This window comes from Schistocerca americana, chromosome 1, assembly GCF_021461395.2.
Source record: "Schistocerca americana isolate TAMUIC-IGC-003095 chromosome 1, iqSchAmer2.1, whole genome shotgun sequence".
NCBI lineage: Eukaryota > Metazoa > Arthropoda > Insecta > Orthoptera > Acrididae > Schistocerca > Schistocerca americana.
The window spans coordinates 274,453,451-274,467,214 of record NC_060119.1 but is presented as its reverse complement, the minus strand read 5'-3'; the positions used below and the strand labels follow the sequence as shown (position 1 = coordinate 274,467,214).

At 45.0% G+C, this 13,764-nt stretch overlaps 1 non-coding gene across 1 annotated transcript; it reads left to right on the top strand.

Annotated features, from left to right (window-relative positions):
• Positions 1-7,925: 7,925 nt before the first annotated feature.
• Trnas-cga lies at positions 7,926-8,000 on the top strand. The gene has a single exon. It is a non-coding gene; the product is annotated as a tRNA-Ser (tRNA).
• Positions 8,001-13,764: the final 5,764 nt, after the last annotated feature.

Below are 13,764 nucleotides of genomic sequence, written 5' to 3'. Positions count from 1 at the left end.
TTCTAGCCTGGCGCAGCTGAAAGTATTACGTGAGACAAGAGTGGATTCATCGCTAAGACTGTCTTTCATACGTTCATATATTGTTCTTCATTCTGCAGAAAACATCGGCATGCCGGCTGTGTAGCATCGCTTGCTCCTTGATGATTATGTATATTCGTACAAGTTTTTGCTAAAATTGACACTTCATCAAGTCGTTATATTTACATCACGAGAAGCTTGTTTAGCATTTTTGCCATTTTCAGGTGACCCTGAAGTGATAGTTCAATTTTTTGGATATTATACGAGAAAAGTATGTGACTTTCGCCTATATTAGTAGTTGTTTGTTCTACAGTTTATGCCACAGTATATTATGCTACAAGATTATCCAGCTTATGACTATGTTAAAGGTTATTTAGTTTACGTTCCAATATAGTGTAATATGAGTGTTGGATTTTTAATAGTGACAACTATTTATTTACAGCTCGTACAAAATAGATACGTGTTTCAAAGTTTTACTGACCTTCAAAGTAGTCACCAGCATTGTGTGTAACCTGTTGCCAGCGATGTGGAAGTCGTAGGATACTCTTAGCAGTGCCAGTTGTGTTGACAGTTCGAGCGTCGCGGTCTATTGCCTGACGAATTTGTAGCAGTTCTGAAGTGAATGCCGTGAAGTGTTTCCTTCAGTTTAGAAATCGCGTTGAACTTACGAGGGCTTAAGTCAGGGGATCGCAGTAGGTGGTGTAGCACTTAACAGCCCCACCAGTCAAACAAATCAGTAACAGCGTGCACTGTACGTGCTTGAGCATTGTGCTGCAAAATGATAGTCAGGTCCTGCAGAAAGTGTCATCACTTCTGTCTCTATGCTGTTCATTTTTGGAACACAACCTACGACCAGCTTTTAAATTCATCCAGGCATTATTCTGATGCTTGTAGACGGACGAAAGGGCTGAAATGGTTCATTCTCGAATGCTCTTGGCTTGTCAGATTTTCCACTAACAATCGTTCTTGGTTTGTGGTTTCCAGACGCATTTGGAGCCGCCAAAACTGGGAACCGCTCTTTACTGTTTTTGTGCCCAAGAGCAATTTGTCCTCACTTGAAGCAAGTGTTTTTTCCGACAACATTTTGAAATCTAAACTGATTTCGTCACTGTCGTAGATCTGTTGAAAGGTCTCTGTTGGATTCCTTTCATGTTAATTTCTTAAATCTGTTGTCATTTACGGCATAAATTCCTCTTCTAAATTTACTGTGGTGTTTCTGATTATCTGGGAGGAGACTGAGCAGTGAAACGTGTTACTTTTACACATAAACAAGAACGATCTGTCACACTACTACACTTTAAAACACAGTTTATATGTAATTCATGTCACACAGTCTCATATGGAACCTTCATCCGCTTTGTTTTATACACTGTATATGATAAGATACTGTCATCCCCCTTCCGTTCTGTGTGAGAGGATGAATGAGCAAATGTATTTCTAGTTGCATGCTGGATGGTAGCAGACAAGCCTGTCTGCTAGAGAACAGTATGACCAACGTCGGAACAGGTAGCTACACTTTCTAAAACCAGAGAGGTTTCTATTCTTAGTATGGTCCTGTCCGTCCCTTGTCATGTTGGTATAGGAAGCTGCCTCTCTGGTCTCCTCCGTTTGTATCTGTTAAGCACGCTCGGTAGGATCCAGGTCAGTCGATCCGCGGCGAGCGTCTGAAGTGGTAAGATCTCCGGCTAAGCGCATGTCTGCTAAGTCCGTAGGACAATGGACTTCTTAAGTTCAGCCTAACTGAAAATTTAATCACCTTTATTTCAGGTTTAGCTCTAAAATATCTAATGTTATCTTAAATTGCAATGCAGTGTATTTCGAGTGTGAAGTTCAGAATATCTTCCAGTAGTTGCTTTGTCACTACTTTGTGAGTAAAGTGGAACCACGTGTTGATCAGTAACTCTAAGTTCATCAATCTTCAATGCGAATGTGCGTGAGATTATAATGTCTCGTCTTGACAATATTTTTAATATAGCAACTCTTCTTTATGTTCAACCCACGTGGGATGTACTTTGTGAGACCAGTACCACGAGCTTATACAATAGTTTGACCCATCAGGTTAATAGTAAGACGGTAGTAACCAGTTGGAGGTTTTTCTTTTGTAAATTGCTTTTCGATTTATTTTAATTATCAAAATTATTGTGGAGTTTCACTCTTTGTGTAAACCAAGTTGACCACGTGAAGCATGTGGTGTAATCATCAAATTAGCCCTCAGCTATTCTTTTCGGGAAGATTTCACAGAGAGTTAGTATGAATTTAGTATACCAGTGTGTGGTAATTACATGACAGACAGGACTGCGCTACGAATGTAGCTTCTTTGGGTGAAAATTGAATCGGTTGGTTGTGGTTAATTTCCTCTTGCATATGTTTCTTCGTGTGTTATTTTATGAATGCAGTGTTGTATGCAGTCTCCCAATCTTGGCTCCATATTTGATGTGTTCTGTAACATTACAAACTCACATTTCCACAATCCTAAATAAGACACCAGTTCAGCTATGAATCAAGTTTAATATTCTGAAATTTCAATGATCAATGTTAAAATAAATTTCCAAATATAAACTGATTTATTTCTTTTTCTTTAAATTCTCTTATATATATATATATATATATATATATATATATATATATATATATATATATATATACTCCTGGAAATTGAAATAAGAACACCGTGAATTCATTGTCCCAGGAAGGGGAAACTTTATTGACACATTCCTGGGGTCAGATACATCACATAATCACACTGACAGAACCACAGGCACATAGACACAGGCAACAGAGCATGCACAATGTCGGCACTAGTACAGTGTATATCCACCTTTCGCACCAATGCAGGCTGCTATTCTCCCATGGAGACGATTGTAGAGATGCTGGATGTAGTCCTGTGGAACGGCTTGCCATGCCATTTCCACCTGGCGCCTCAGTTGGACCAGCGTTCGTGCTGGACGTGCAGACCGCGTGAGACGACGCTTCATCCAGTCCCAAATATGCTCAATGGGGGACAGATCCGGAGATCTTGCTGGCCAGGGTAGTTGACTTACACCTTCTAGAGCACGTTGGGTGGCACGGGATACATGCGGACGTGCATTGTCCTGTTGGAACAGCAAGTTCCCTCGCCGGTCTAGGAATGGTAGAACGATGGGTTCGATGACGGTTTGGATGTACCGTGCACTATTCAGTGTCCCCTCGACGATCACCAGTGGTGTACGGCCAGTGTAGGAGATCGCTCCCCACACCATGATGCCGGGTGTTGGCCCTGTGTGCCTCGGTCGTATGCAGTCCTGATTGTGGCGCTCACCTGCACGGCGCCAAACACGCATACGACCATCATTGGCACCAAGGCAGAAGCGACTCTCATCGCTGAAGACGACACGTCTCCATTCGTCCCTCCATTTACGCCTGTCGCGACACCACTGGAGGCGGGCTGCACGATGTTGGGGCGTGAGCGGAAGACGGCCTAACGGTGTGCGGGACCGTAGCCCAGCTTCATGGAGACGGTTGCGAATGGTCCTCGCCGATACCCCAGGAGCAACAGTGTCCCTAATTTGCTGGGAAGTGGCGGTGCGGTCCCCTACGGCACTGCGTAGGATCCTACGGTCTTGGCGTGCATCCATGCGTCGCTGCGGTCCGGTCCCAGGTCGACGGGCACGTGCACGTTCCGCCAACCACTGGCGACAACATCGATGTACTGTGGAAACCTCACGCCCCACGTGTTGAGCAATTCGGCGGTACGTCCACCCGGCCTCCCGCATGCCCACTATACGCCCTCGCTCAAAGTCCGTCAACTGCACATACGGTTCACGTCCACGCTGTCGTGGCATGCTACCAGTGTTAAAGACTGCGATGGAGCTCCGTATGCCACGGCAAACTGGCTGACACTGACGGCGGCGGTGCACAAATGCTGCGCAGTTAGCGCCATTCGACGGCCAACACCGCGGTTCCTGGTGTGTCCGCTGTGCCGTGCGTGTGATCATTGCTTGTACAGCCCTCTCGCAGTGTCCGGAGCAAGTATGGTGGGTCTGACACACCGGTGTCAATGTGTTCTTTTTTTCCATTTCCAGGAGTATATATATATATATATATATATATATATATATATATATATATATATATCACCGGTTGTCGTATGACGATTAAAAGATTATAATTAATGTTAGTCTGGTTGGGAATTTGGTAAGCTAGACTGGATACCTGGTGAAACAGTTGCTCAGTAACGCAAGGTTAACTTCCCCAGACAGTTCACAGATTTTAACCCGCTTTTATTGTCTATCAGCACCGCTTTCATAACATATTAAAGCAACAACATTACACTGTTAGTTAGATAAATTTACTTCAGTTATGATTTTTTAATACTTTACAATAAATTCCGGAAAGTCTTCAGTCTCCAGAGGGTTTTTCTCCTCTTGCGTGTAGTTGACACACTCCACGCCTTTTCTTTCACTTGTCGAGCCAACCCACACTAGCGGAACAACTATCATCTCCTTCCTGCAGTTGGTTTCCTTAAAAAACCAGGTCTTTATTCTCCAAGATTGGCCAGAAAGGGAACCGAAGTATTGTCTTTGTTACGTAAACCACATGAACAACGCCTTGCTTGTTCTTTAAACTCTGGCTTCTTTATATATTTGCGGTTAGAAGATTCTTGGTAGCATTTCTTTGAAGTAACCTGTTCCCATTTAAATTGGTTTCTTCGATAGATGCCAACAGTAACTTCACCGACACCATATTCTACAACAAGTTTTATTATTGTTCATACTTTCTCAAATCGTTTAGTGTTTCTAGCTTGGCACTGAAAGGCAAAAAATTTCTTTTCTTTGTTACAGCACTCATTCTTAGAAAATGTACCTACAAAAACAATCAACAAAGTAAACGAAACACAAAACTGTACTGTACCGACAATGACAAACCTAAAACACCACTTTCAGCAAAAGGTTTGCTTGAGCAAACGGGGAGAAGCGTATGCATTGAGCTGATTGACACACAGCTAAGGGGAGTGAGTTGTTCGACAAATGTTGTGCTATCAGCTGGTGGGGAAACGGATACCGGATCGACAGACGGTACAGCAGTCGTTCTTTTTATGTTCTTGTGGGATACTCGTAATTCCGAGACTCGACATGTCGAGACTCTACTGTATTGCGTCCTGGAGCGCCTTTTTCATCATCGGTCTTTGTGCTGCTGGTAATTTTTGTATGTGGTAACATTTATACTTTTGTATTACACTATATTGAAACACAAACTGAACAGCCAATAACATAGACATATATAAAACAGAGAAGCACAAAACTCATTCTTAGCTCTCAAACGCAAACTTCAGCTACTTGGCAATATCCATGCATTTCGCTTAGTAAAATTTTAAAGAATTACCACCGAAAAAAGGTTTTCATAAAAACTTGCTCTTGGATTTTAATATGGAATACGCGGGAAATATGGAATACAACGATAAAAATGTGGATAATCAAAGTTTATTAAATTCAAACCAAAACTATGGAAAATTGTTCATGTGGTAGACGTGAGGCGTTTCACGTTTATTTATTTGCAGAATTCACAAATGTAATCTTGGTTCTCAGCACTAGCACAACTACATTTTACCGTGTATTCTATTTTGATCGACACGCCATGTTTAATTTCACTACATTAAAACAGAACGAACTGTTTCCATTACCAAAAATCGAGCAACACATAACGTTCTACCACTTTTTTAGTTGAAAAATTACGTTGTTTTAATCGTTGATGGACATTTCGAATAATTTTTGAGTATTTTTGAAGAGATACTTGCATAAATTTTGCCAAAGACGAAAACAATTTCTCTGCACCGTAACTCATACGATGCCTGGAAACGAACTGAAAGCGCTGCAGCTCATCACGGGGTTTTCAAGACGCTCAAGAGCCTTCAGATTGTGTGCTTCACTCGCCGGAAGAAAAAACACGGTATATCTTATTGCCCGACTATTCTGTAATACCAGAAGTTCATGTACATATATTCTGGCATGCGTTGTCGAACTAACAACAACTAACATAAACTTAAGTAATATACTTTTATCCTACAATTTTTCAAAAACCTGTTCCATCACTGCAGGATCACGTGAAAATGGCAAAAATTGCCGAAATGAGCTTGTTCTCATTTTAATATAACGATTCAATAAAGTTTTAATTGCAGCAAAGACATGAATGAATATATGTATAACATTTCCTCCTTCGACCCTAATATGCGCTGCAGGCCCATCAGAAATAAAATTCCTTGATGATTGTTTCGCCTGACCGTTGAATCCTCGTTGGCAGCCCGCCACCTTGTTGTTGCCCAGTGCGTGGCGCTACACGGCGTCTCGTGCACTCTTCGATGCTGACGTGAAACAAATTTTTCACGAACAGCAGTTAAAGGATTTTTCCACCTCTTGCTACCCCTTTACCAATTTCAGTATTGAGCTGCTTCCAGCTGGAGCCTCTCGAAGGTTATTTCCACCAGGTACCGGAACATACCTGTCATCAGGGAAAAATCATTAGCCTCGAGCCAGTACAGGCCGCGACCGCAACCCATTTTTAATTTAGAGAAGCCGAGCGCTTCAGCTCCACGCTCAACAAAAAGCCCGATCGCCGGATACCGGAAACAGGCTTTGGAGCCCTCAATAACGAAGAGGAAGAGCGCGTTAACGAGTCCAGGAAAGATATATTACACGGTCAATGAAAGGAAAAAAATTAGCCTCAATCGGAATCTGGAGACAATCAGTACTTGAAACGACTCAAATCCCGAGAATGTTTTATTAAATCGTAATGCTGCAAGACTATACATCCTTTAACGCAAAAACAACCTTTCGCTTGTTCCGTTTGCTCTGCATTATACTGGTAGTTGTTGCGTGGACCTGGAGCACAGTCCAGGAGGCAGAGAGAGAGACCAGAATCTGGAAGTGGGTCTGGAGGCTTCGGCGGGCAGGTTCGGCCCACCAAATTGGTGTCGGCCTAGTTTGTCGCTCAATTAGGTGCAATTTGAGCGCCGCCCCCGTGTCCCGCAGCGTTTGGGGGGGGGGGGGGGGCGGACGGAGAGGAGGGGGTCGCTCCGCTCAGCCGCCCACACACCTAGCCTGTGAGACAGGCCTCAGCTTGTTCCCTGTTACTCTGCCCACGACCCGCCTAGTAGGGCTCATCAATGAACGTCATTGTCACGAATGTACACAATACATAATCCGTTCACAGCGTTCCTGCAATGATTTTTCCAGTGAAGCTTCACTAGCGCGTCGTTGAGCGCTTTTTCAGGATATCATTCCAAGCGACAGTTAATTTGGCCGTAAGTTTAGGGTATGTAGTTTGTAAGTCCGGTTCCACCCAAGGTTGTAATGCAAATCCTGAAACTGCAATTTCCCTTCCAGATGTTCCCAGCCGAGAATGCCACTGTCTCACTAACATCTCCCTTGGTACTAGCAGAAAAACAGGCTCTGCAGTCGGTTGGAATTCGAAAAGACCGTTGAACCCTTCGGGGAATGAAAAGTATTAATAAACTAGTGGAAAAATGCTCCTGTCAGAGCACACAAGAGGTAAAAATGTTGCTCTGTAAAAGACTCTGACAGAAAAACGGATAACCAATTGTCTCAATCCTCATTCCGCTTACTCAACAAACATCCTTTTACCAAGTCTATCTTTGTATCCAGAATGAGATTTTCACTCTGCAGCGGAGTGTGCGTTGATATGAAACTTCTTGGCAGATTAAAACTGTGTTTCATATCAGCGCACACTCCGCTGAAGAGTGAATATCCCATTCTGGAAACATCCCCCAGGTCGTGGCTAAGCCATGTCTCCGCAATATCCTTTCTTGCAGGAGTGCTAGTTCTGCAAGATTCGCAGGAGAGCTTCTGTAAAGTTTGGAAGGTAGGAGACGAGGTACTGGAAGAAGTAAAGCTGTGAGGACGGGGCGTGAGTCGTGCTTGGATAGCTCAGTTGGTAGAGCACTTGCCCGCGAAAGGCAAAGGTCCCGAGTTCGAGTCTCGGTCCGGCACACAGTTTTAATCTGCCAAGAAGTTTCTGTCTTTGTAGTTCATACTCAGCATCACCCTCGCTCTGACATTGTCGATGCAGGATGAACATTAATAAAACCGAAGATCTGCTGGGACGGATTCCTGACTTAAATGGACGAAAAAAGATCCTATGAACTTGCATCGTTGCCACAGCAGATGACACTGACGAATAATAGTTTCTTTGACCACGTGTCGTGTGTTTCTTTTGTGTTGCAAGCTGTGTGATTGCCGTTGCGTACTGCAAGCAGCACAGTGGTCCGGTATACATGTCAGGAACAAAACGAGATAATGTTTGCTTACGGCCAAGCAGATGGAAACGGTCGAGAGGCAGCACGGCTTTACCAAAACAAGTACCCTCAAAGACATCAGCCACATCACACAACATGTCAAGCCCTTTTTAGGCGTTTGTGTGATCGTGGGTCCTTTCAGGCAGACGGTCGTGCAGGGCCATGGCGTACACCAGATTTGGAAAACCGGGTGCTACAGGATATTGAGACGAACGCTAGTACGAACTCGAGGCAAGTGGCCCGCCAACATGGTGTAACCCAAAGTACTATTATGTGTATCCTGCAAGACAGCCGTCAGTATCACTGTCACCTGTAGTCCAATGGTCGCCAGTTTGAACATCTATTATGACGTGAATGCGATGCAGCCCTGTACTGTGTTCTGGGACGATATGTCATCATTGCACGCATGCCGTCCATTTCCGAACACATGCTCATAAGATATTTTTTCCTCCATTTCCAGAAAGGAAATGGAGGACCCCTGCAGTTTGTCAGTTTTATTCATGTTCAACCTCTATATGTCTCCCACTGCCTCCTTCTTCTCCTATTGCTTTATAGTACACTCCTGGAAATGGAAAAAAGAACACATTGACACCGGTGTGTCAGACCCACCATACTTGCTCCGGACACTGCGAGAGGGCTGTACAAGCAATGATCACACGCACGGCACAGCGGACACACCAGGAACCGCGGTGTTGGCCGTCGAATGGCGCTAGCTGCGCAGCATTTGTGCACCGCCGCCGTCAGTGTCAGCCAGTTTGCCGTGGCATACGGAGCTCCATCGCAGTCTTTAACACTGGTAGCATGCCGCAACAGCGTGGACGTGAACCGTATGTGCAGTTGACGGACTTTGAGCGAGGGCGTATAGTGGGCATGCGGGAGGCCGGGTGGACGTACCGCCGAATTGCTCAACACGTGGGGCGTGAGGTCTCCACAGTACATCGATGTTGTCGCCAGTGGTCGGCGGAAGGTGCACGTGCCCGTCGACCTGGGACCGGACCGCAGCGACGCACGGATGCACGCCAAGACCGTAGGATCCTACGCAGTGCCGTGGGGGACCGCACCGCCACTTCCCAGCAAATTAGGGACACTGTTGCTCCTGGGGTATCGGCGAGGACCATTCGCAACCGTCTCCATGAAGATGGGCTACGGTCCCGCACACCGTTAGGCCGTCTTCCGCTCACGCCCCAACATCGTGCAGCCCGCCTCTAGTGGTGTCGCGACAGGCGTGAATGGATGGACGAATGGAGACGTGTCGTCTTCAGCGATGAGAGTCGCTTCTGCCTTGGTGCCAATGATGGTCGTATGCGTGTTTGGCGCCGTGCAGGTGAGCGCCACAATCAGGACTGCATACGACCGAGGCACACAGGGCCAACACCCGGCATCATGGTGTGGGGAGCGATCTCCTACGCTGGCCGTACACCACTGGTGATCGTCGAGGGGACACTGAATAGTGCACGGTACATCCAAACCGTCATCGAACCCATCGTTCTACCATTCCTAGACCGGCAAGGGAACTTGCTGTTCCAACAGGACAATGCACGTCCGCATGTATCCCGTGCCACCCAACGTGCTCTAGAAGGTGTAAGTCAACTACCCTGGCCAGCAAGATCTCCGGATCTGTCCCCCATTGAGCTTGTTTGGGACTGGATGAAGCGTCGTCTCACGCGGTCTGCACGTCCAGCACGAACGCTGGTCCAACTGAGGCGCCAGGTGGAAATGGCATGGCAAGCCGTTCCACAGGACTACATCCAGCATCTCTACGATCGTCTCCATGGGAGAATAGCAGCCTGCATTGCTGCGAAAGGTGGATATACACTGTACTAGTGCCGACATTGTGCATGCTCTGTTGCCTGTGTCTATGTGCCTGTGGTTCTGTCAGTGTGATCATGTGATGTATCTGACCCCAGGAATGTGTCAATAAAGTTTCCCCTTCCTGGGACAATGAATTCACGGTGTTCTTATTTCAATTTCCAGGAGTGTATATTCCACTGCCGCTGTCTCCTCTCTCATTTACACTGTCTCCTTCTGTCTTTCTTTCCCACTTCCACTGTCTCCACGATACCTCGCAGCCCAAAAATTCTGGGGGGGGGGGGGGGTCCAACATTTTTTTTTTCCTTTACATGTAATTGTTAAAAATTTCGATCCAAAATCGCGCTCACCTTCACCTACACATTATAGTTCGCTGGTCTGGGAGCGTCCAGACTGCCCAAGCATAAATACGGTCTTCAATCATCTCTCTTTTTCATTTCCACTGTCTCCTCTCCCTTTTGCTCCCACTCTTTGTATCTCCATCCATCTCTCCTTCTCGTTCATTGCCATGGTCTCTCACTGACCATTAACATCCCCTCTGTCTTTGGCTCCCACTGCTATTGTCTTCATCCATCTTTCTGTTTCACTGCCATCTTTTCTCTCCACCATCACTGTCTCCTCTCTCTTTCTCTCTCACTGACACTTGTCTCCCTCTCTTCCGCCAACACTATCTCTCTGTTAATCTCTTTCAGCACAAAAAGAGAGAATATGTTTGCATACAAAAATGTTTGGAGAGGCAGGTGGAATGAGGACTGAGGCAGCTGATTCCCCCTTTTCAGTCACAATCTGTTATGGACGAACACATTCACCTTTTGTGTGCGCCGAAAGGAGCATTTGTTCGCTGTTTTCACCTGCTACAGCAGGGTGTGCTGCTTATATAAAATGAACTCTATAGTCAGTAAAGTTTAGGTATACTTCGCTACGTTTACATACTTTGAAACACATAAACAACAAGGTAGTGTGTCGAATGTAACAAAATCGTTTGCTTCACATTTTTTTCTCGATATGGGTATAGCTCATCAATCGCAATTCACCGAAAACCCCTGGATTATGAATTATACCTTAAAGGGGTAAAAATATTATGAGGAATGTTACTAAATCTCAGCAGTTTTACATAATTTTTTAGTCATTTTAAGTTCTTTCAAGGCATGTCAGGACCGTCTTTATCCCATTTTTGTCACTGCAGGACCACTTAGGGCGTTTATGTGCCGGCGTGAATTACCCATTGAACAGAGACAGCGCATCATAAATTTTTGTTGGTGAAAAAATGCTGACTAAAAGCATTGTTTGGTGACGTCAATACAATATGAGCTCTTCAGATGCGGCCTCCTGTATGGTGTAGGTTAGTCAAGCAGAGGTGTGGAGGTGCGGTATTGTTATGCACCGAGGCGCTAATGAGACATCATTCATTTCTGAGCGTTCTATAATCACTCTGATTTCTTCCCAGTGTGACCTAGCAGCAGGCATGCTGAGCCGTCATCGCATGGAAGTGCAGGGTGTTCTTTCAGTGAAAAGCGAAGAATCTGCTGACTTGGCCCCTCACCATTGTCTAAGGTCAGTGGCACAGCCTTGTTGCAGGAAGATATGGCGGTTGGTGTGTCGGTGCAGCCCGGCATGGTTGTGGGCGTTTGTTGGAGCCTCAACACTCTCGATGAATGTAGGCCTGTCCCCAGAAATCTGCAGGCCCCTATTGTCAGTTGTACGCGAAACACCCAACAGCAAAACAGACGACAGACCAAGAGGCAGTTTCAGCATACAGCCGGTAAGGCAGTACTTGTACCGTCCAGGGGTGACAGTACAAGTGCCCTGCTCCCAAGCTGAACTGCTCGCGGATAGGCCTTCATTCGTGGAAGATTGGCCCAAGTCGCATCTTCTGGTAGTCAGTCACAGGCGTGACCGGTGGGAATGCAGCTCGCAAAGTTGAAGTTACCTCCATAGCCAGACAGCTGTGGACTCATAGCAGTAGACCCCAAGATGGCGGCAGCTGGTAACACTTCATTATATCCATGGGGTCATGCTGCAACTAGCAGAGCTGGCCTTCCATCAGTATCAGTGATGCAGATGGAGCTGCCAGACTCTGAGAATGAGTGGAGGGAAGGCAAGGGTTTTATAGCAGTCGATGATGTGATGCCCTGTACTGTTGACCAAATGTGCTCCCATCTTCCGAGCCTGCCAGCATTCTTGGCTAGTGTAATGTTTAATTTCAGAGCGTTCCTTTATGCAAAGTTTGCAGTCTGAAATCTGTTCTTGCATTATCCCTCGTTATATTTACTACACATAGCTCTGTTACAGAAGAAATTTGTATCTGCTCCGCATGGCTGTCTAAGTGCTGAATCAGGTGTTCCTGACGTTCTCTCTCGTACAGTGTGAAGCGGTGAGCTCCTTGCTTGTCTGTACTTCAGCTCTTCCGAGTGCCAACATTGGTTATGCCATTGTTGTATACTCATTGGACATGCTCCTCTCAGCATCGTCCTAGTTGGTTTAAAAAAAATTTTATCCCTCGCTTAATCACTATTCTGCTGTGTAACAGAACATTTTCTATGACCCAAGAACCCTTGTCAGTTTAGGCTACATTTACGCCTTGTAGTGGCTAGTGCATGCATAATTTATGTACAGAAGTATGGTAACTTTGAACCTCTGTATCTCGCTAACGGATGATAATGTGATCGAAAGTTTTGAGATTCGTCAAGATCATCATCTTAAGAGCATACGGTAATAATTACAACGATGTGCCATGAATAGAAATTATAGGAGTGGCCATCCCCACAATTAGTACTTTTGGTACCAAAAAATCTTTGTTTCTCGGGTGTATTTTGATAACGGATATAGATTTTCGAAAAACTGGAAATGTGCGCTTCTGAATAAACGTCTAAAGAATGTACAGTTAAAATCTGAGCCGTTTCATACGGTTAGTTACTTAGTAAATTGCGACCCACAATGCAAAAGCGCCTAAAACCGGTTTCTATATTTTCTGCGCAAGTACACTAACATTGATCTCTAGATCTCGGTAACGGCTACTGATATCGGAAACAGATAAGCGGTATTTAGTTGTTTACACAAGCAAAACTTTTATTGAAAGTGGGGATATAGGTTTGTAATTATGGGTACACTTCATTTTTCCTTGTTGACTGTTTTTGTTTGTACAAAACTTGTCTTTTAGGGTCAAGTTAGAAGCATTTTAACTATCTGCGAAAGGAAGAATAAAAAAAACTCGCTCTCGAATATGGTGGTGCGAAGTTACTGTTGGTGACTGTCAAAGAAACTGACTTACAGAAGAACTTTGTGTCTGCTCCGCATTGGCGTCTAAGTGCTGAATCAGGTGTTCCTGACGTCCTTCAAAGAAATGCTATATAGGATACCTTAACCGCAAATCTATAAAGTAGTCAAATTTTGAAAAAAACAATGCGGCGTTGTTCATGTGGTTTACGTAACAAAGACAAAAGTGGGCTTCGATTTCTCGCCCAATATTGCAGGATAAAGATCTGCTTTTTTGGGAAGCCAGTTGCAGGAGGGGCTGGCTCGACAAGTGGAAGAAGAGGTATGGAGTGTCCAACCTGATGCATGCGGAGAAAAACTTTCCGGTGACTCTGAGGCCGTTTCGGAATATATTGTAAAATTTTAAAAAATTCATAACTGAAGAAAATTTACAA